Source organism: Tamandua tetradactyla, chromosome 23, assembly GCF_023851605.1.
Source record: "Tamandua tetradactyla isolate mTamTet1 chromosome 23, mTamTet1.pri, whole genome shotgun sequence".
NCBI classification, from domain to species: domain Eukaryota; kingdom Metazoa; phylum Chordata; class Mammalia; order Pilosa; family Myrmecophagidae; genus Tamandua; species Tamandua tetradactyla.
This window is the reverse complement of record NC_135349.1, coordinates 22,261,167-22,282,206: the sequence shown is the minus strand read 5'-3', so window position 1 is coordinate 22,282,206 and position 21,040 is coordinate 22,261,167. Positions and strand designations below refer to the sequence as shown.

General features: G+C 38.2%; 1 protein-coding gene across 5 annotated transcripts in view; it reads left to right on the top strand.

Moving 5' to 3' along the window:
• LOC143667189 (uncharacterized) overlaps positions 1-21,040 on the top strand; it is a 289,857-nt gene that overhangs the window by 264,415 nt on the left and 4,402 nt on the right. The window lies entirely within an intron of this gene.

Below are 21,040 nucleotides of genomic sequence, written 5' to 3'. Positions count from 1 at the left end.
CATAGATGAGAGGGTCTATATCTGAGCACTCTATTTGATTCCATTGGTCAATATATCTATCTTTATGCCAATAACATGCTGTTTTGACCACTGTGGCTTCATAATATGCCTTAAAGTATGGCAGCGTGAGACCTCCAGCTTCATTTTTTTTCCTCAAGATACTTTTAGCAATTCGGGGCACCCTGCCCTTCCAGATAAATTTGCTTATTGGTTTTTCTATTTCTGAAAAATAAGTTGTTGGGATTTTGATTGGTATTGCATTGAATCTGTAAATCAATTTAGGTAGAATTGACATCTTTACTATATTTAGTCTTCCAATCCATGAACACGGTATGCCCTTCCATCTATTTAGGTCTTCTGTGATTTCTTTTAACAGTTTTTTGTAGTTTTCTTTGTATAGGTCTTTTGTCTCTTTAGTTAAATTTATTCCTAAGTATTTTATTCTTTTAGTTGCATTTGTAAATGGAATTCGTTTCTTCATTTCCCCTCAGCTTGTCCATTGCTAGTGTAGAGAAAGACTACAGATTTTTGAATGTTGATCTTATAACCTGCTACTTTGCTATACTCACTTATTAGCTCTAGTAGTTTTGTTGTGGATTTTTCTGGGTTTTCGGCGTATAGTATCATATCGTCTGCAAACAGTGATAGTTTTACTTCTTCCTTCCCAATTTTGATGCCTTGTATTTCTTTTTCTTGTCTAATTGCTCTGGCTAGAACCTCCAACACGATGTTGAATTATAGTGGTGATAATGGACATCTTTGTCTTGTTCCTGATCTTAGGGGGAAAGTTTTCAGTTTTTCCCCATTGAGGATGATATTAGCTGTGGGTTTTTCATATATTCCCTCTATCATTTTAAGGAAGTTGCCTTGTATTCCTATCCTTTGAAGTGTTTTCAACAGGAAAGGATGTTGAATCTTGTCAAATGCCTTCTCTGCATCAATTGAGATGATCATGTGATTTTTCTGCTTTGATTTGTTGATATGGTGTATTACATTAATTGATTTTCTTATGTTGAACCATCCTTGCATAGCTGGGATGAATCCTACTTGGTCATGATGTATAATTCTTTTAATGTGTTGTTGGATTCAATTTGCTAGAATTTTGTTGAGGATTTTTGCATCTGTATTCATTAGAGAGATTGATCTGTAGTTTTCTTTTTTGTAATATCTTTGCCTGGTTTTGGTATGAGGGTGATGTTGGCTTCATGGAATGAATTAGGTAGCTTTCCCTCCACTTCAATTTTTTTGAAGAGTCTGAGCAGAGTTGGTACTAATTCTTTCTGGAATGTTTGGTAGAATGCACATGGGAAGCCGTCTGGTCCTGGACTTTTCTTTTTGGGAAGCTTTTGAATGACTGATTCAATTTCTTTACTTGTGATTGGTTTGTTGAGGTCATCTATTTCTTCTTGAGTCAAAGTTGGTTGTTCATGCCTTTCCAGGAACCTGTCCATTTCATCTACATTGTTGTATTTATTAGCATAAAGTTGTTCATATATCCTGTTATTACCTCCTTTATTTCTGTGAGGTCAGTTGTTATATCTCCTCTTCCATCTCTGATCTTATTTATTTGCGTCCTCTCTCTTCTTCTTTTTGTCAATCTTGCTAAGGGCCCATCAATCTTGTTGATTTTCTCATAGAAACCAACTTCTGGTCTTATTGATTTTCTCTATTGTTTTCATGTTCTCAATTTCATTTATTTCTGCTCTAATCTTGGTTATTTCTTTCCTTTTGCTTGCTTTGGGGTTAGTTTGCTGTTCTTTCTCCAGTTCTTCCAAGTGGACAGTTAATTCCTGAATTTTTGCCCTTTCTTCTTTTCTGATATAGGCATTTAGGGCAATAAATTTCCCTCTTAGCACTGCCTTTGCTGCATCCCATAGGTTTTGATATGTTGTGTTTTCATTTTCACTCGCCTCGAGATATTTACTAATTTCTCTTGTAATTTCTTCCTTGACTCACTTGTTGTTTAAGGGTGTGTTGTTGAGTCTCCACGTATTTGTGAATTTTCTGGCACTCTGCCTACTATTGATTTCCAACTTCATTCCTTTATGATCCAAGAAGGTGTTGTGTATGATTTCAATCTTTTTAAATTTGTTGAGACTTGTTTTGTGACCATCATATGGTCTATCTTTGAGAATGATCCATGGGCACTTGAGAAAAAGGTGTATCCTGCTGTTGTGGGGTGTAATGTCCTGTAAATGTCTGTTAAGTCTAGCTCATTTATTATAATATTCAAATTCTCTATTTCTTTATTAATCCTCTGTCTAGATGTTCTGTCCATTGATGAGAGTGGGGAATTGAAGCCTTCAACTATTATGGTAGATGTGTCTATTTCCCGCAGCGGAGTCTTTTAGCCAGTCCAGCCATTCCAGAATGGGGTATGCTGTGTGTCTGTTCTCTCTCGTGGCTCCGGGAGCTGTTCTGTACTGTTTCTAGTTCTTTAGTAGTTGTTCTGGAGGAAGTAAGACCCGCATGTCTTACTAAGCTGCCATCTTCTCTGGAAGTCGAAACTAAAGTTTTGAGAAGTCTGGTGACTGTTCAAACATCATACAGGAACTGGATGTTTTCTGACTTATGCTTGGGATCTTTTTTCAGCATTTGTTTTCATTTTCTTAGAGCTCTGACCATCTCAGCTTCCTGGTTAGAAAAGCAGAGTTACTAACTAATTTAAACTAAGGGTCCAATAGCCGATGACCATTTGGTGAGTTGAACCAATTCACAACATACATGGTCTTAAAATAAGCAATGCCTTAACAGGAAAACGTGAATTGTTCCCAGTGGAAATGTCTCGCCTACAGACAGGCGACTTTCTCTGCCCCTCAAGCCATATACTAACAGAGGCTCATCTCCTTTGCCTTTGAGTAAGGCTGGAAATAATTTCAAGGGTAATAAAAGAAGAGAAAATGCAACGAGCTCTGGACTTCATCAGTTCAGAATGTAGTAATAAAACACTTCTTCCAGTTACACTGCGGGCTGCAGCTGAGATGAGTCAACCCATCTCCATGGGAACCAGCCCAGCACGGAGGGCGGGAGCCCTGGCCCCTGGGGCCTACCTCACACAGAGGTCCAGACCCCGTTACTTACTTAGCAAGGTTCCCTATCATCCAGCTAGTGTCGAGAACTGTGACATGCCTGAGATTCTACCCTACTTGGAAGCTAACAAGTCAGTGTAGCACAGTTTCCTGGTCGTTGGCAGAAGACACAAGCCTCCTGGATCAGCGACAAAGGAGTTTATTCCTCACAGCAACAGTAGTTGCCAGAGTACCAGCACTTGTGCCAACTGCCCACAATTTCCACTGGCGGATATGAAGAGGGTCAGGTGAGAGCCGCACACACAGTGGGTTACAGGAGAGAAGTCCCAAACTTAGGGAACCCGAATCCTTCATGATGGGTAGTAAACTCACCTGAACTTTGTCCTAGAGGGAGATATTTATAGGACAGCACACAGACCTGACTTTTGATTGAGCCACCATCTCTGTTCTCCAGGGCTGTTCATCATACGAACATCCTCACAAAGATCGTCCAAAACAAAGGCAGTGAGTGGCGTGCAGATATGTGAGACTGTTGGAAGGTTGCTAGTTACAGCATGTATAAAAAGGGCATTGTAGTTTCTATCTCACAGAGCTCCTCTTCCTCTTCTCTTTATTCTGCCTCTTTTCTTGCCTCCTCCATGACGGTTTCATAATTCCTTATCATTAAAGGCAGCTGTAGATGGACAAAGTTCTTGGCTGATTTTTGTCACCCAGTCATTAAGCAAATATTCATTGAACAACTTCCACCTACCAGCCCTTGGGTGGTGTGCTGACATGAGCCCGGACCGTCTGGATGAATCTAACTTGGCTTCCTGGAGAGAGATACTGAAGCTTTCTGAGGCTTCTCCTCTCTAAAATAAGAATAACAATACTTTCTTCACATCATTATGAGAAATTATGAGATAATAAATTAGAAGCCACTCTTTGGCCCATGTTAGGGCTAGCAGCAAAGGTGGGTTAGGAATATAAGCCCAATAAGTATAATTATGTCCCTGTCCTTCAGCAATTAAAATTATATGTCCTATAATATACATTACCCATTTATTACTATTTTCCCCCAGCTCAACATGTCTGGGTTTTATTCTCTTCGAGGGAATCCAAATCAAGGTTCCATCACCTGTAATGATAACAGCAAATCCCCTACCCACACCTTTATCATGCCTGGTTTCCATAGATCATCCTTAACATCTTTCCAATACATCAGCTGCAGCTGCAGTTCTGTTTGAGTCATATCACTTTTCTTTTCCAAATTACTAAAATGTTGTTCTGCAGGAGTCTGTGATGAAATATCATAAATGTTTAAAAAATTTAAAGTAAACAGTGCTTTTGCTAATTGATCTTTTGGTGTACTTATTTTCACAACATCATCCTCCTGATCTCCCCCTTTTTGTTTTATGAGCATAGACTTTAGCGTCCTGTTTGTTCACTCAATAATATTGCCCAGAGGGATTATGTAGAATTCCTGATATGAATATTATGAAAAGCAGTATAAAATTTATGAAATTGCTTTCCTGTATAAGCAGGACCATTGTCCATTTTAATAGATTGAGGGCATCCCATAACAGCAAAAGCATTAAATAAATGTGATCGAATTTGACAGAAATGTTCTCCAGATTGTGCAGTAGCCCAGATGAAATGAGAACAGGTATCTATGATAACACGTACATACTGCATGTTACCAAAATGTGAAATATGAGTACCATTCATTTGCCATAATTCATTTGCTTTTTTGACCTCAAGGATTAACCCCGGATGTAAATGAGTGCATTTAAAGGTTCACTTGTTGGACAAGTTTTAATAATGTTCTGAGCTTGCTGCTTAGATAAAGATAGAAATTTCTTTTGCAGCCCTTTGCTATTAATATGAGTTAATTTGTGAAACGTGGGAAACAAATACCTTACAAGAGTATTTGTTTGCTGATTTTGTAATGATAAAGACCTTTAAGATTAGTATGAGCTCTTATATCCATGATAAAAAGAGGAATAATTCGACTTCTGACTAGTATTTGTAAAATGTAAAAACAATTGGTACAATTCATCTCTTTCAAACAAAGAAACTGTCTCAATGTGAGTAACTGTTTGGCAGACATACTTAGAATTAGAAACAATATTAAGAGATTGTGGAAAATTCTGCAATATTTGAATTACAGCTGCTAATTCAGTGCACTGGGCTGAGATATAAGGTGTTTTCCAACTTTTGTTTTCCCCTGGGGTGATATATGCAGCCTGCCCATTATTATTACCATTAGTAAAGATGGTAATGGCTCTTTCTAGCAGGGAAGCCTGATCTATTTTAGGCAAAACCCATTCTGTTCTTTTTAGAAGTTGTAAAAGTTTGTTTGTTTATTTATTTATTTATTTTTAAAAAAATTTCAACGAACAAAAACATTTCTAGCATATCATTATTCTGTTCTCTATATATAATCAGTAATTCATAATATCATCATATAGTTGCATATTCATCATCATGATTAAGAAATTGTAAAAGTTTTGATATTGGCAAATGATTATCCATTTGTCCTTTAAAATCACTTAATGCTATTTGCCAAGAGGTACTGAAGACAGACTTTGAACCTCTTCTTTTGTGAGGTTAATACACTATTAGGATTAGGATTGTGACCTTTTAATTGATATTTTTGGTGACCTTTGGCTATTAAAGAAATGATTTTTTGCAAATACATATTTAAACGTTTTTCTCGATTGTTTAGTTAGAAAGATCCATTGTAAAACACCATTTTGCCAAAATAGGCCTGTGGGAGATTGCAAGGTAAAGAAAATAATAAAATCAACAGGCTTTTCTAAATCTATTTAAACAAGCTGTCCTTCTTGAATGCATTGTTCAATCAACTTTAATTCTTGTCCAGTCGCAGTTGTTAACTGCCTTTTGCTTAATAAATCAGAATCACCTTGTAAAATATCAAACAAGTTCTGTAACATATAATTAGGAATCCTTAAAGTGGCAGGTAGCAAAAATGAAAGCAGAGTGTCAATAATGACATGTACCTATAGTAAATGACCAGATTTTGTAAAATGAATTGATTAGATTGATTGAAAATGAATGCAGAAATGAGGATTTTTTATAATTGGTTGTGAATTTTTGCTAATTTTAAATTTGGTGCATGCAGTTTTTATGATATTTTCCCACAATACTGGGCAAATTCCAATTTGCTTACAAGACTGGGCCCAGTTAGGTCCTCTGGGAACTGGCTAGGGACCAAGATGCTTCCTGGGACCTAAATATCTTTAGTAATGTACACCTCTTGTAGGAGGATAGCCAGTCCTCCCAGCTAGAGTGCACATTTTAATTGTTTCTTACCAAGGTCATGTGATAGCAACATCAGTTGCATGTAATGGCAACATCAAGTGAACAGAACAGACTCTGCAAGTATATTTTTTCCTTGCATTCAGCCCTCAAATTTGATCTGCTCCCAACATAAGTCATGATTATTTTGGGATAAATTTAATTTATACTTATGTAGTTTATATAAACACTGGATAAAGCATTAAAATATTTTGGCTTAAAGGAATTTAGGTATTTATATGATTTGAATATTATTTAGCCAGTAATAGATTCATTTATAGCAGTATTACTTAGATTAACAGATTAAGCCACCTGCTTTGGGGCTAGAAAAGAAATGGTATCTTGCCAGTATAATGATATCCAGGAGAAAATCAGTATTTTTATACAGATAATGACATGATAAAAGTTAACGTAAGTTATTTTGATAAAACACAGACTCTGCTTTTTACACTGATTATCTAGAAAATTTTTTAAATATCTTTTCATTAGAACAGACTAAGAGTCCAAGAAAACATTGTCATTTTAGACTCATTAAATCTTTCTAGATTTTGACTATAATTTCTATTTTTATAACCCCTCAGCAATTATTATATTAGTTCAGGCTTTGTCCTACATTTTTCTCATTTTGTAACAGTTATTCATTTTATCTTAAGATAAAACTATTCTCTTTTTCCTATTAATAAAAAAACTTTTATATTTTTCATACTTAAGTCATTATTTTAAACAAATATTTTGCCACACATAATTACCATCAAAATTAGATTTGTTAGAATAAGGTTAAATACTTAAAATACTTTAGTTAATACATATTTGAAACATCAATATATAGTTTTTAACAAGAATTTTCAGTTTTAAAGTTCTGATAATATACTTCCTTTTCAAATATGAATAGGAGCTAAACTCATGGCCAGTTTCCAAATTGCTATTTGTCAAGGGTCTAAGCTAACAAAAGGAGATGGGGCTGCCATTCCCATTCATTGTCACAAGATTTTATTTGTAGCATTGGTATAAATTTCAGTAGAATAATTATTTAGATTAAACCAAGGTAACTTAACAGAACACTTTGAGTCAGAACTACAATCCTGAATTGCATACCCCTTAGGGGACCAATCTGTTACAATTCCATACGAACCATAAATGAGTACTGACACTTGTTCTGCATTGTTCCTATTGAATATTTTCTGACTCAGGTTTAAATGAATTTTTATATGAAGGCAGATCATTAAGAACAAGCTCAGAAATTAATTTTCTTTTGTTCTGCTAAAGGTATGGTTAAGAAGCAATCTTTTAAATCTATCATAATAATAGAAAACATTATGGCCTTGACGCTGAAACCAATAACAATGCTTCTGTATGAAAGAAAAGAGCTCTACTGACTCTGAAGTCTTCATTGAGACCCCTGTAGTTTCTAACAATATTTTCAACACTCAAATATACTTCTCCATTCGCCCGCTATGATTTCCCATTACCCTGATGCTACAAGAAAATTAAAATTACTTTAAACTTCAAAAAGACTTACAAAAATGACCTAGGTCTGCTCTGTGGTGAATACTCAGCATGTAGAGACACTCAATTTCCTTGGATATTTTAACACGAAAGTGGAGTAGTCCCTTCTTAGAGTCCCTTTGTGGTCACCATCTGTTGGCCACGGTTATGACCCTAAGGAATGTTAAAGTAAAACGAGAGAGACTGGGATCACGGGGTCTGAAGTTTAGCAGTAAAGACTACAGACAAATTTATTCTTAACTAGTTCCTGCTATATGTTTACATGACTAAAAGCATGCATACATTTTGTGGTAAAATAGAATGCCTACTTTTCAGTATATTACTCCCTACATACAAGAGAGTTAACAAGACCTTGGGGCTTAAGAAAAAATATTTTCTCCCTCTCACACTGTCCTCCAAGTAAGCAGATAACAGTCTCCACAGTTACTGCCAATGCCACTCTGAAGCCAGTCACTCCCAATAAATTCCATAGGTTTTCTATTAACCCTTGGCTCCTACAGGTCTCTTTCCAGTGTCATGATAGCCCTGGGTTAAGCACAGGTGTGACACATAGTTTTGCTGTTCTGTAGCAGGTAAACTGATGATCTGGTCATTGTAGAGGGTTCAGAGAGAGCAAGGAGAGTCCTGTCAGCCTTCCCCCCACAGCAGGTGGCATGCTCATCCTACAAGGCAAAGCTGCTACTCCATTACCTTTGTATGCTTGTGTTTTCTAACACTGGCCAGACTTCCACCACTTCTCTTTCCTGAAAATAGAGACCTGATTTCCTGAAGTGGATGAAGTGGTATGAGATCCCTCATTCCTCTGACCCTCTGAGTGAAATTGAGTAGGAAGTAGAAGTGTTCTCAGAAACATATAGAAAAGTGGGAAAGAAATGGTTGTCCTTGATTGTATTTGCTGCAAGAGGGTAAAAATACATTATATGGTTTGGATGAGTAAGTAACCACTCCTACCTACTCTGTGAGGCCGCTCTGCAGCAGACACGTGGCCCTGAAGGGAGAATCCCTGCTGAAGGGCCCAGAGTCTCTTTGGAATGTCCACTACCTGTCAGGGGTGTGGCTCAGCCAGGAGAAAGAGCTGCCACCACTTAGCCACACCAACCCAATAAACAATACCACAAGGAAGAGAGTGTCTATAACACTGATATGCTCAGTGGGATATGAAGGCGTCAGGCCTTGGGATGTTTAACTTGTGACTTCAGAAGAGAGAAAAGAAGTGACCACCTCTTTCCAATTTCAAAATATTTTTGGACCTTCAATAAACACAGCATATATAAACTTCTAAAATAAAGATCGAAATAGGTAGTTCCTTACAGAAAAGTACATCTAACTGTTTTGGTTCATTTTTAAACAAATGCCAAAATCTTAAAACCTAAAAGTCCAGAAGCTAACAGCTTCTTAAGTATTGTTGCCCATTAGATTTTTTTCAACATCTGAACGGGCATCCAGATTGCTAAAAATAGTTATGAACCTCTTAACAGTCCCCAATAAAAACTTGGATTTTCCATTTAATCCATGCTGACTAGGAATTCAATGAGTAGTTGTAGTTTTACAGAATTCTCTTCCAATAGCATCATTATTCATTCTTTAAAATTCAGTGTTATCTAGCCTAACACATGATTGAAACAAGAAAATGTGCTTTATATCTTTGGAGATACATGGTGGTCTATTGGGCCAGCTGCTGACAATCTATCATCCAGGAGGAGAAGCACAGTGTGCAAAGCTTCTGCCACCTTCGACAGCTCACTTCCTTCTTCAAACTGATCCATGAGAGTCTTCAGGCTTTGTGCAGTCCCCATGATAATTTCGTGAAGCAGGTTACTCTTTTGCCACCGTTGGAACATCTGCAAATTTAGAAATGAAAATACTAGTTCTTATAATAACAAATTTAAAACAATCATAGTTTGTTAAAAAATATTAACAGATGATGCTAGACCATAGATGATTTTGTCAGTTGATGGACTGAAACATCTGTTAACAATCACATTCTGATTTCATTTCTACTTAGAAATTAGTTACAAATTATAACATTTTCATTGATCCCCTATTTCTCTTGTTCTTTTCCCCATTGCTATTCCCAAAAGAGAAAGTACCCATATGCATTTCTTTAAAAATGAAATATAATCTTAAAACTAAGCAATTAGACTATGATGACATGGGTAGGATAACCAGACTATATTTGCATTCTTTAAACTATATCTCATAATTAGTATGCAGGTACTAAAATCCATTTTATGCAAAGGACTTGGGGAGGGTAATAATAAAGGCAATTAGCATTGTGGCTTATCATCAGCATTACACTAAACTAGGTCATTAATGCCAAAAGTGTACCTCAGGGAAAGACATGATGTGCATTTATATGTGCTAAATAATCCTAAACTAACCATGCATTCAATTTCCCCAGTACTGCACAAAGCAAAAGGTATCCACAGACCATTTCAATGCTGGTCATTTTACTGCAGGACAAATTTAGTGCTATCATGTTAACATGACACTGTAGTTTTTACCAATGTTTTATCCACTATTTTGGATTTTGACCTTTATCCATGACACATATTAGGGGGAAATAAAGATATGTTCTCTGGGAAAAAAACATGCAAGGTGAATGAGAAGAATGATCAGGTGGACTTCTAGTTCATACATCTTCCACCTAAAAAACAAAGTTTTGAGCAAGCCAAAACTGGGTACTTTAGATCATCAGTCATATAACTATATGGAGTACTCTGTGAGTGCTCTGTGCTGCATGAGCATTTCTGGTTAAGACCCATTATGTACCTTCCAATCACAATCACTGTTGTGCACCACATGTCTTGTTACTACTGAAGTGAGGGGAAAGGGGAATATTGTTCAGAGGTGTCAAAATCTCTCCATCAAATGTCCAAGGCATCAAAATAGCCCAGGTAGAAATCTCACATACAGATAGATGGTGGTTCTAGGAGGCTCTTGGTTGCCAGGAATTTTTTAAAACCAAATACTTGGAGCAGATGAAGATGGACTTTTTGGTCCAACTGGCATTCAGAAACTCATGGATTGAGGCCAGGGGCTGTACAAACAGGACGGCTGCACCTAAGACCCAGGGTGTGGGGAGTCCAAGTTCTTTCCCTGGAAAGGAGGTAAAATCACACAATTGAAAGACTTGGGGGTGAAGGGAATGGATTGCATGTTCATAAAAACATGGCATGCAACAGTGAAGAATGGTTAATATTGGCTGATGCCTGTTTGTAGATTTGGGACAAGCTGACGGCACAGATGAGGTAGTCTTCAGCTTCTGTCCACTGGAGGGGCCGTCTCCAGGGTGACCTTCATTTCGTTCTCAGATACACTAGACAAGACTGAACACACCATCTGCTCTAAGAACTATCTGTTGGAATCTGGCAAGAATATTAAAAATATGTCAAAGTGAAGTTTTTTCCTACAGTGTTTCTCTTCTAAGAATAATTCCACAATGTTGCAAAAGAAAAATGCTCTGGAATTTGCTGGGTTGAAGAGGTAGAAGTCTGATGGGTTAGAAGTGTTGTTTAGACATTTTGTGTGAATTTACCTTGACTTGAGACTTTCGGAGTTAAAGAAGAAAATTACAGTTTCCAGGATAGCTCAGAGGTAAAAAGAACTGACTCTTCAAGTCCACGGCCAAGGAGGGCACGACATTTATCAATTCTCACACAAGTGCCAAAAGAAAGCATGGAAAGCAATCCCTGTTTAAGCTATACTTTGTACTAAAAGAATTGCTTTACCTGGAAATTTTTCTTTTCTAATTATCAAAACTGGAGGAAATTGGAAGGACTCAAATTGGCGTTCTGAGTTAGAAATGGTTTTTGACATCTGTGGATGAAATCACCTTTATTACCATAAACAACATCCATAAGCAGTTTCTCTGATACAGTTCCATAAAAATGTATGTCTGTGTCAGAATGGGCCACATCCTCCTATTACATAGTTTTACAATAACTGTGGTGGTGCCTTTCAGAAATTCAATTCATGGCAATTATCAAAAAGTACTGAGAACCCATAAATTAACTTTCTATGTTCCTTTAATATCCAGATTTAAACGAGTCACATGTGACTAACAAAACCACAAGTCCGCTTATTTGCTTTGTTCATTTGTTTTTCTGAGTTAAAGAAAATTCTCAGCAAATACAATATACTAGGCACTGGAGATGTAAGAAAAATAAAGCTTAGTCCCTGCCCTTAGGAAACTCACAGGCCAGTAACAGGAAGACATATGGAGAGTCATCTCCATCCCTGGGGATTCTTCTAACAGGGAAGAATAGAGGAGACAGGTCATGACAGAGGTCGTGGGTTAGAACAGGCTCTTGATGGATGCATCTGCTTTCTTCTTTTTATTTTTTATTTTTGCGTGGGCAGGCACTGGGAATTGAACCTGGATCTTTGGCATGGCAGGTGAGAACTCTGCCTGCTGAGCAACTGTGGCCCACCCATGAATCGGCTTTCTGTCAGGAAGTGGAAGAAGGAAAGGACAGAGGTAGCACTGCAGAAATACCAGGCAGGATAGGAGAGGGTCACATTCAGGAAGTAGACGTAACTGCAGGGCAGAGCCCAAGGGACAGTGGCCAGGGAGTTGGGAAAGGGACTCATGTGGTTCAGTAGGCAGAGTAATGATCCTAGAAGATATCCACATCCTAACAGAATAGGGATCATTCATTAGCTGGATCTAAAACAGGGAGCTTGTTCTGCTTTATCTAGTGGGTACAATGAAATCACATAAGGTTCTCACAGTGAGAAACACTTGTACAACCACTGTATGCTTTAAAGATGAAGGAAACCCAGCATCAAGGAATGTGGATGGCTTCTAGAAACTAGACAATGCTAGGAAACAGACTGTCCCCTGGAACCTCCTGAAGGAATGCAGTTCTGCCGCCATCTTGATTTTAGCCCAGTGAGACCCAGTTTGGAACCCTCAACCAAGAAAATAAATACGTATTGTTTGAAGCCAAAAAACATGTGGTAATGTGCTATGGGGAAACTAATCATCATGGTGTCTGATTTCTAAGGACTCCTGAGCAATTTCTAGAGCATTCCTACAAGTATTTGCCAACAATTGTCCTTTTAGTTCTAACCTAGAAATATTTACCTTTGGAAGATAAAAGTTGCATACAGCTTCACTCAAGCTACATTTGAAAACAATAAGAAAATAGGGTCATAGAGTATAAAGTAAATTGCGGTAAAAGTCAGCCAGCAGGGTTTGCATAGGCCACCTATAACAGCACCTGCGAGAAGGGTCAGGGATCACAGTTAAAAGTCCTACAGAAGGTGGATGGCAAATAAAATCAGGCGAAGGTTGCCAGTGTGAGACAAGAAGCATAAAGCTGCTTCTATCGCAGCCAAGCATGACAGCTACCTGGAACGGTCTTATGTAATGCCATGCCCAGCCCTGGGAACAAGCAGGTTGTGTGACTATGGGCTGGGCTCAGAAGTCAGGTCCAGTGCATCAGGTCTACATGGTCTCAGACAAGGTAAACAAGATCTCCAGGGACCGTGTACTGGAGATAAGTCGGGGGAAGGGAGCAACCAGGAGTCCAGAGGTAGAAAGCAACAGCTTACACAAAAGCAGTGACCGCATTTATCCATTGAAAGCACTAACAGGAAGTGCTGGGTAGTTGGAACTCAGGAAGGAATATGCAAAATCCAAGAGAATCTTCCCGAGGGTCTTGCATTTGGCCTGGCACATGCCCTGAGCATGGACCAAGCTCCCAAAAGAAAATGGACCCTTCCCAAACCTTCAGTAGCTCAAGCATGACCTACAAACTGCCTAGACAGGCACTCACCCTGGAGGTGGGGGTCTAGAGGAGGTTCCAGTGGATACAGAGTAGAAAGATGGGCTGGTCTTAGATGCTGTACCATCCAAAGCAGAAGTGCTTATTCATACACCAAGTAAAGAAAGGGAACGGTGCCTGTACGTCTTCTCCCAGAGCCTCTGAGATAGCAGCAGGGAACTGGGTCCTGCAAACCCAAACCCCTTAGTTTACCCAGTTTGGAAAATGAGGATCGGCTGTCTGAGCAGGCCCAGCTCTCCTCCAGAACCTATACCATCTCCCATGTCCAACCTCTCCATGGCCGGACTATCCATGGCCACAGTTCACCTGTCTTTATATATCCTTCTAGAGTCACTCACGATGAGAACACAAACCATGTGAGAAGCAAATTTCTGTACCTCCTTTATTTCAGCCAAGTAATTCAGGGTTTGTTCCGAATGAAGGTCTTCAAAATGAAATCGGGACTTCCGGAGAATATGGCGGCGTAGTAAGACGCGCGGTTCTCAGTTCCTCCTCCAGAACAGCTACTAGAGAAGTAGAAATGATTCAGAACAGCTCCCGGAGCCACGACAGAGACCAAGAAGACAGTGTACCCCATTCTGGAATGGGTGACTGGCTGGGAGAACCCGCTCCGGTGAGATCGCCGAGGGGTGGGGCTTCCCCGGGCCGGGGTGGCAAGCAGCGGAAGTCCCTCCCTCCCTCCTTCCCGGGCTGGCTGGGAGAACTGGACAGGTGGTCCCCTTCAGCCGCGGCGGCTGGCACCCCCCCCACGCACAACCCCCAGGACCAGCTAGAGGAATTGGATCGGAGAGCCCCAAGCTGTGGAGAACGGTGTCCAGGATCCATTCCAAACACGGGGCTTCCTGGTCCAGCTGGGAACGGTGGATAGACACTTCCCCAAGCCACGGCGGCTGGCGCCCCCCCCACCATGCTTGGCGCCCCGGGCCGGCTGGGAAATTTGAACAGGCATTCCCCCAAGCTGCGGAGGCTGCGACGTCCGTGCGCGTGGATCCCGGGCCAGTTGGGAGATTCGGATTGGCACTCCCCAAGCCGCTTCGGCTTGCCACGCCCCACTACAGCGAGAGTTTTCCAAAGTTAAAGGACCCACAGCATCTTTTACTGCTGGGACCTGCAGACAGATGAGAGGCACGAGTGCCACCTACTGGGCAGTATAAGAAAAACAGAGCCCAGAGATTTCACAGAAAAATATTTCACCCTGCGAGGTCTTACACCAAGGGAAATCTGATTAAATGCCCAGACACCAGCAGAAGGTAACGGATCACGCTCAGAAAATTGAAAATATGGCCCAGTCAAAGGAACAAACTGATAGTTCAAATGAGATACAGGTGTTGAGACAACTAATATTGATTTTACAAACAAATGGAAAACCTCTTCAAAAAGCAAATCGATAAATTGAGGGAGGACATGAAGAAGACATGGGCTGAACAAAAAGAAGAAATAGAAAAACTGAAAAAACAAATCACAGAACTTATGGGGGTGAAGGACAAAGTAGAAAAGCTGGAAAAAACAATGGATACCTACAATGGTAGATTTAAAGAGACAGAAGCTAGAATTAGTGAATTGGAGGATGGAACATCTGAATTCCAAAAAGAAACAGAAACTATAGGGAAAAGAATGGAAAAATTTGAACAGGGGATCAGGGAATTGAATGACAATATGAAGCGCACAAATATATGTGTTGTGGGTGCCCCAGAAGGAGAAGAGAAGGGAAAAGGAGGAGAAAAACTAATAGAAGAAATTATCACCGAAAATTTCTCAACTCTTATGAAAGATCTAAAATTACAGATCCAAGAAGTGCAGCGCACCCCAAAGAGAATAGACCCAAATAGGTGTTCTCCAATACACTTACTAGTTAGAATGTCAGAGGTCAAAGAGAAAGAGAGGATCTTGAAAGCAGCAAGAGAAAAACAATCCATCAGATACAAGGGAAACCCAATAAGACTATGTGTAGATTTCTCAGCAGAAACCATGGAAGCTAGAAGAAAGTGGGACGACATATTTAAATTACTAAAAGAGAAAAACTGCCAACCAAGACTCCTATATCCAGCAAAATTGTCCTTCAAAAAACGAGGGAGAAATTAAAACATTCTCAGACAAAAAGTCACTGAGAGAATTTGTGACCAAGAGACCAGCTCTGCAAGAAACACTAAAGGGAGCACTAGAGTCAGAACCAAAAAGGCAGAAGAGAGAGGTATGGAGAAGAGTGTAGAAAGAAGGAAAGTCAGATATGATATATATAATACAAAAGGCAAAATGGTAGAGGAAAATATTATCCAAACAGTAATAACACTAAATGTTAATGGACTGAATTTCCCAATCAAAAGACATAAACTGGAAGAATGGATTAAAAAACAGGATTCTTCTATATGCTGTCTACAGGAAACACATCTTAGGCCCAAAGATAAACATAGGTTGAAAGTGAAAGGTTGGGAAAAGATATTTCATGCAAATAACAACCAGAAAAGAGCAGGAGTAGCTATACTAACATCCAACAAATTAGATTTCAAATGTAAAACAGTTAAAAGAGACAAAGAAGGACACTATATACTAATAGAAGGAACAATTAAACAAGAAGACATAACAATCATAAATATTTATGCACCGAACCAGAATGCCCCAAAATACGTGAGGAATACACTGCAAACACTGAAAAGGGAAATAGACACATATACCATAATAGTTGGAGACTTCAATTCACCACTCTCATCAATGGAAAGAACATCTAGATAGAGGATCAATAAAGAAATAGAGAATCTGAATATTACTATAAATGAGCTAGACTTAACCGATATTTATAGGACATTACATCCCACAACAGCAAGATACACCTTTTTCTCAAGTACTCATGGATCATTCTCAAAGATAGACTATATGCTGGGTCACAAAGCAAGTCTTAACAAATTTAAAAAGATTGAAATCATACAGAACATTTTCTCGGATCATAAAGGAATGAAGTTGGAAATCAATAATAGATGGAGTGCCAGAAAATTCACAAATATGTGGAGGCTCAACAACACAATCTTAAACAACGAGTGGGTGAAAGAAGAAATTGCAAGAGAAATTAGTAAATACCTCGAGGCGAATGAAAACAAAAACACAACATATCAAAACCTATGGGACGCAGCAAAGGCAGTGCTAAGAGGGAAATTTATTGCCCTAAATGCCTATATCAGAAAAGAAGAAAAGGCAAAAATTCAGGAATTAACTGTCCACTTGGAAGAAATGGAGAAAGAACATCAAACTAACCCCAAAGCAAGCAAAAGGAAAGAAATAACAAAGATTAGAGCAGAAATAAATGAAATTGAAAACATGAAAACAGTAGAAAAAATCAATAAGACCAGAAGTTGGTTCTATGAGATTTCAATAAGATTGATGGGCCCTTAGCAAGATTGACAAAAAGAAGAAGAAAGAGGATGCAAATAAATAAGATCAGAAATGGAAGAGGAGACATAACCACTGATCTCAGAGAAATAAAGGAGGTAATAACAGGATAGTATAAACAACTTTACGCTAATAAATACAACAATTTAGATGAAATGGATGGGTTCCTGGAAAGACATGAACAACCAACTTTGACTCAAGAAGACATAGATGACCTCAACAAACCAATCACAAGTAAAGAAATTGAATCAGTCATTCAAAAGCTTCCGTAAAAGAAAAGTCCAGGACCAGACGGCTTCACATGTGAATTTTATCAAACATTCCAGAAAGAATTAGTACCAACTCTCCTCAAACTCTTCAAAATCATCGAAGCAGAGGGAAAGCTACCTAATTCATTCTATGAAGCCAACATCACCCTCATACCAAAACCAGGCAAAGATATTACAACAAAAGAAAACTACAGGCCGATCTCTCTAATGAATATAGATGCAAAAATCCTCAACAAAATTCTAGCAAATCGAATCCAACAACACATTAAGAGAATTATACATCATGACCAAGTAGGATTCATCCCAGCTATGCAAGGATGGTTCAACATAAGAAAATCAATTAATGTAATACACCATATCAACAAATCAAAGCAGAAAAATCACATGATCATCTCAATTGATGCAGAGAAGGCATTTGACAAGATTCAACATCCTTTCCTGTTGAAAACACTTCAAAAGATAGGAATACAAGGGAACTTCCTTAAAATGATAGAGGGAATATATGAAAAACCCACAGCTAATATCCTCAATGGGGAAAAATGGAAACTTTCCCCCTAAGATCAGGAACAAGACAAGGATTTCCATTATCACCACTATAATTCACATCATGTTGGAGGTTCTAGCCAGAGCAATTAGACAAGAAAAAGAAATACAAGGCATCAAAATTGGGAAGGAAGAAGTAAAACTATCACTGTTTGCAGACGATATGATACTATATGTAGAAAACCCGGAAAAATCCACAACAAAACTACTAGAGCTAATAAATGAGTACAGCAAAGTAGCAGGTTACAAGATCAACATTCAAAAATCTGTGGCATTTCTATACACTAGCAATGAACAAGCTGACGGGAAAATCAAGAAACGAATCCCATTTACAATCACAACTAAAAGAATAAAATACCTAGGAATAAATTTAACTAAAGAGACAAAAATCCTATACAAAGAAAACTACAAAAAACTGTTAAAAGAAATCACAGAAGACCTAAATAGATAGAAGGGCATACCGTGTTCATGGATTGGAAGACTAAATATAGTTAAGATGTCAATCCTACCTAAATTGATTTACAGATTCAATGCAATACCAATCAAAATCCCAACAACTTATTTTTCAGAAATAGAAAAACCAATAAGCAAATTTATCTGGAAGGGCAGGGTGCCCCGAATTGCTAAAAGTATCTTGAGGAAAAAAAACGAAGCTGGAGATCTCACGCTGCCGGACTTTAAGGCATATTATGAAGCCACAGTGGTCAAAACAGCATGGTATTGGCATAAAGATAGATATATTGACCAATGGAATCGAATAGAGTGCTCAGATATAGGCCCTCTCATCTATGGACATTTGATCTTTGATAAGGTAGTCAAGCCAACTCACCTGGGACAGAACAGTCTCTTCAATAAATGGTGCCTAGAGAACTGGATATCCATATGCAAAAGAATGAAAGAAGACCCGTATCTCACACCCTATACAAAAGTTAACTCAAAATGGATCAAAGATCTAAACATTAGGTCTAAGACCATAAAACAGTTAGAGGAAAATGTAGGGAGATATCTTATGAAACTTACAATTGGAGGCGGTTTTATGGACCTTAAACCTAAAGCAAGAGCACTGAAGAAATAAATAAATAAATGGGAGCTCCTCAAAATTAAACACTTTTGTGCATCAAAGAACTTCATCAAGAAAGTAGAAAGATAGCCTACACAATGGGAGACAATATTTGGAAACGACATATCAGATAAAGGTCTAGTATCCAGAATTTATAAAGAGATTGTCCAACTCAACAACAAAAAGACAGCCAACCCAATTACAAAACGGGAAAAAGACTTGAAAAGACACCTCTCAGAAGAGGAAGTACAAATGGCCAAAAGACACATGAAGAGATGCTCAATGTCCCTGGCCATTAGAGAAATGCAAATCAAAACCACAATGAGATATCATCTCACACCCACCAGAATGGCCATTATCAACAAAACCAAGAATGACAAGTGCTGGAGAGGATGCAGAGAAAGAGGCACACTTATCCACTGTTGGTGGGAATGTCAAATGGTGCAACCACTGTGGAAGGCAGTTTGGCGATTCCTCAAAAAACTGAATTAGGATTGCCATATGACCCAGCAATACCATTGCTAGGTATCTACTCAAAGGACTTAAGGGCAAAGACACAAACGGACATTTGCACACCAATGTTAATAGCAGCGTTATTTACAATTGCAAAGAGATGGAAACAGCCAAAATGTCCATCAACAGACGAGTGGCTAAACAAACTGTGGTATATACATACGGTGGAATATTATGCAGCTTTAAGACAGGATAAACTTATGAAGCATGTAATAACATGGATGGACCTAGAGAACATTATGCTGAGTGAGTCTAGCCAAAAACTAAAGGACAAATACTGTATGGTTCCACGGATGTGAACCGACATTCGAGAATAAACTTGGAATATGTCATTGGTAACAGAGAACAGGACTTAGAAACAGGGTAAGATAATGGGTAATTGGAGCTGAAGGGATACAGACTGTGCAACAGGACTAGATACAAAAACCCTAAAATGGACAGCACAATAATACCTAATTGTAAAGTAATCATGTTAAAACACTGAATGAAGCTGCATCTGAGCTATAGGTTTTTCTTTTGTTTGTCTGTTTGTTTGTGTCTTTTTTTTTTACTATTATATTATTTTTTATTTTTTCTCTAATTAACATTCTATATCTTTTTCTGTTGTTTTGCTAGTTCTTTTTCTAAATCAATGCAAATGTACTACAAAATGATGATCATGCATCTATGTGATGATGTTAAGAATTACTGATTGCATATGTAGAATGGAATGATTTCTAAATGTTGTGTTAATTTGTTTTTTCTTTAATTAATAAAAAAAAATGAAATCGGGATTTCAGATCAGACTGGACATTCTGTGGATCCCCACCATTTGCTGCAGGGATACGTGGTATTCTTACTCTAGGAAACAACAAGTTTTTATACTGTCAGTTATTTTAGTATTTTTTATGCCTAAAGTAATTCAGAAAATAATGCTACATTCATTTTCCGTTTTTTTTTTAGGTGCATGGTCCAGGAATCAAACCCAGGTCTCCCACATGGAAGGTGAGCATTCTACCCTGAACCACCTGTGCACCCCATCTTCATTTTTAAAAAAAAGAAAACGATGACCAGTTATCATTGGGAATTCAAATAGGAGAAAGAACAGAAGATAATACTTGATGCCACTGAATGTGGTGAGATGGCACACATTTCACACTTCCTATTATAAATTATTACAATGTCTCCAGAGAGTTGTTTCATATCTTTCAAGAGGTTTATGTAACTCAAATCATTCAACCCCAATAATTTCAAGTCTACAAATCCATCCCAAGAAACATAATCAAATACATGAAAAAAAGGAGCATGCAAAGAAAGATGTTACTGCATTGGTTATCATGATTCAATACTGAAAACCAGTTAAGTGCCTAGCAACAGGAAAACAGATATATTATAGTCATAGCATAAAGTACTATGGGATCATTAAAGTACTATTTCCAAAGACTAGTTAAACTTATAGGAAAATGTTCTCTTAACAGAGGGAATGAAGATATAAACCTTAAACTCCCCAATTAAACCAGCAATACCATATATAGGTGGCACCCCCAAACTATAAGCCCAATATCCCCAATATCTGACAAAAAATCCCTGGGGAGTGTGCTTAGTGATTGCAAATGTAATAGCATAAATTCCAAGGTGACCCTTCATCTAAAAATCCAGCAACAAGAT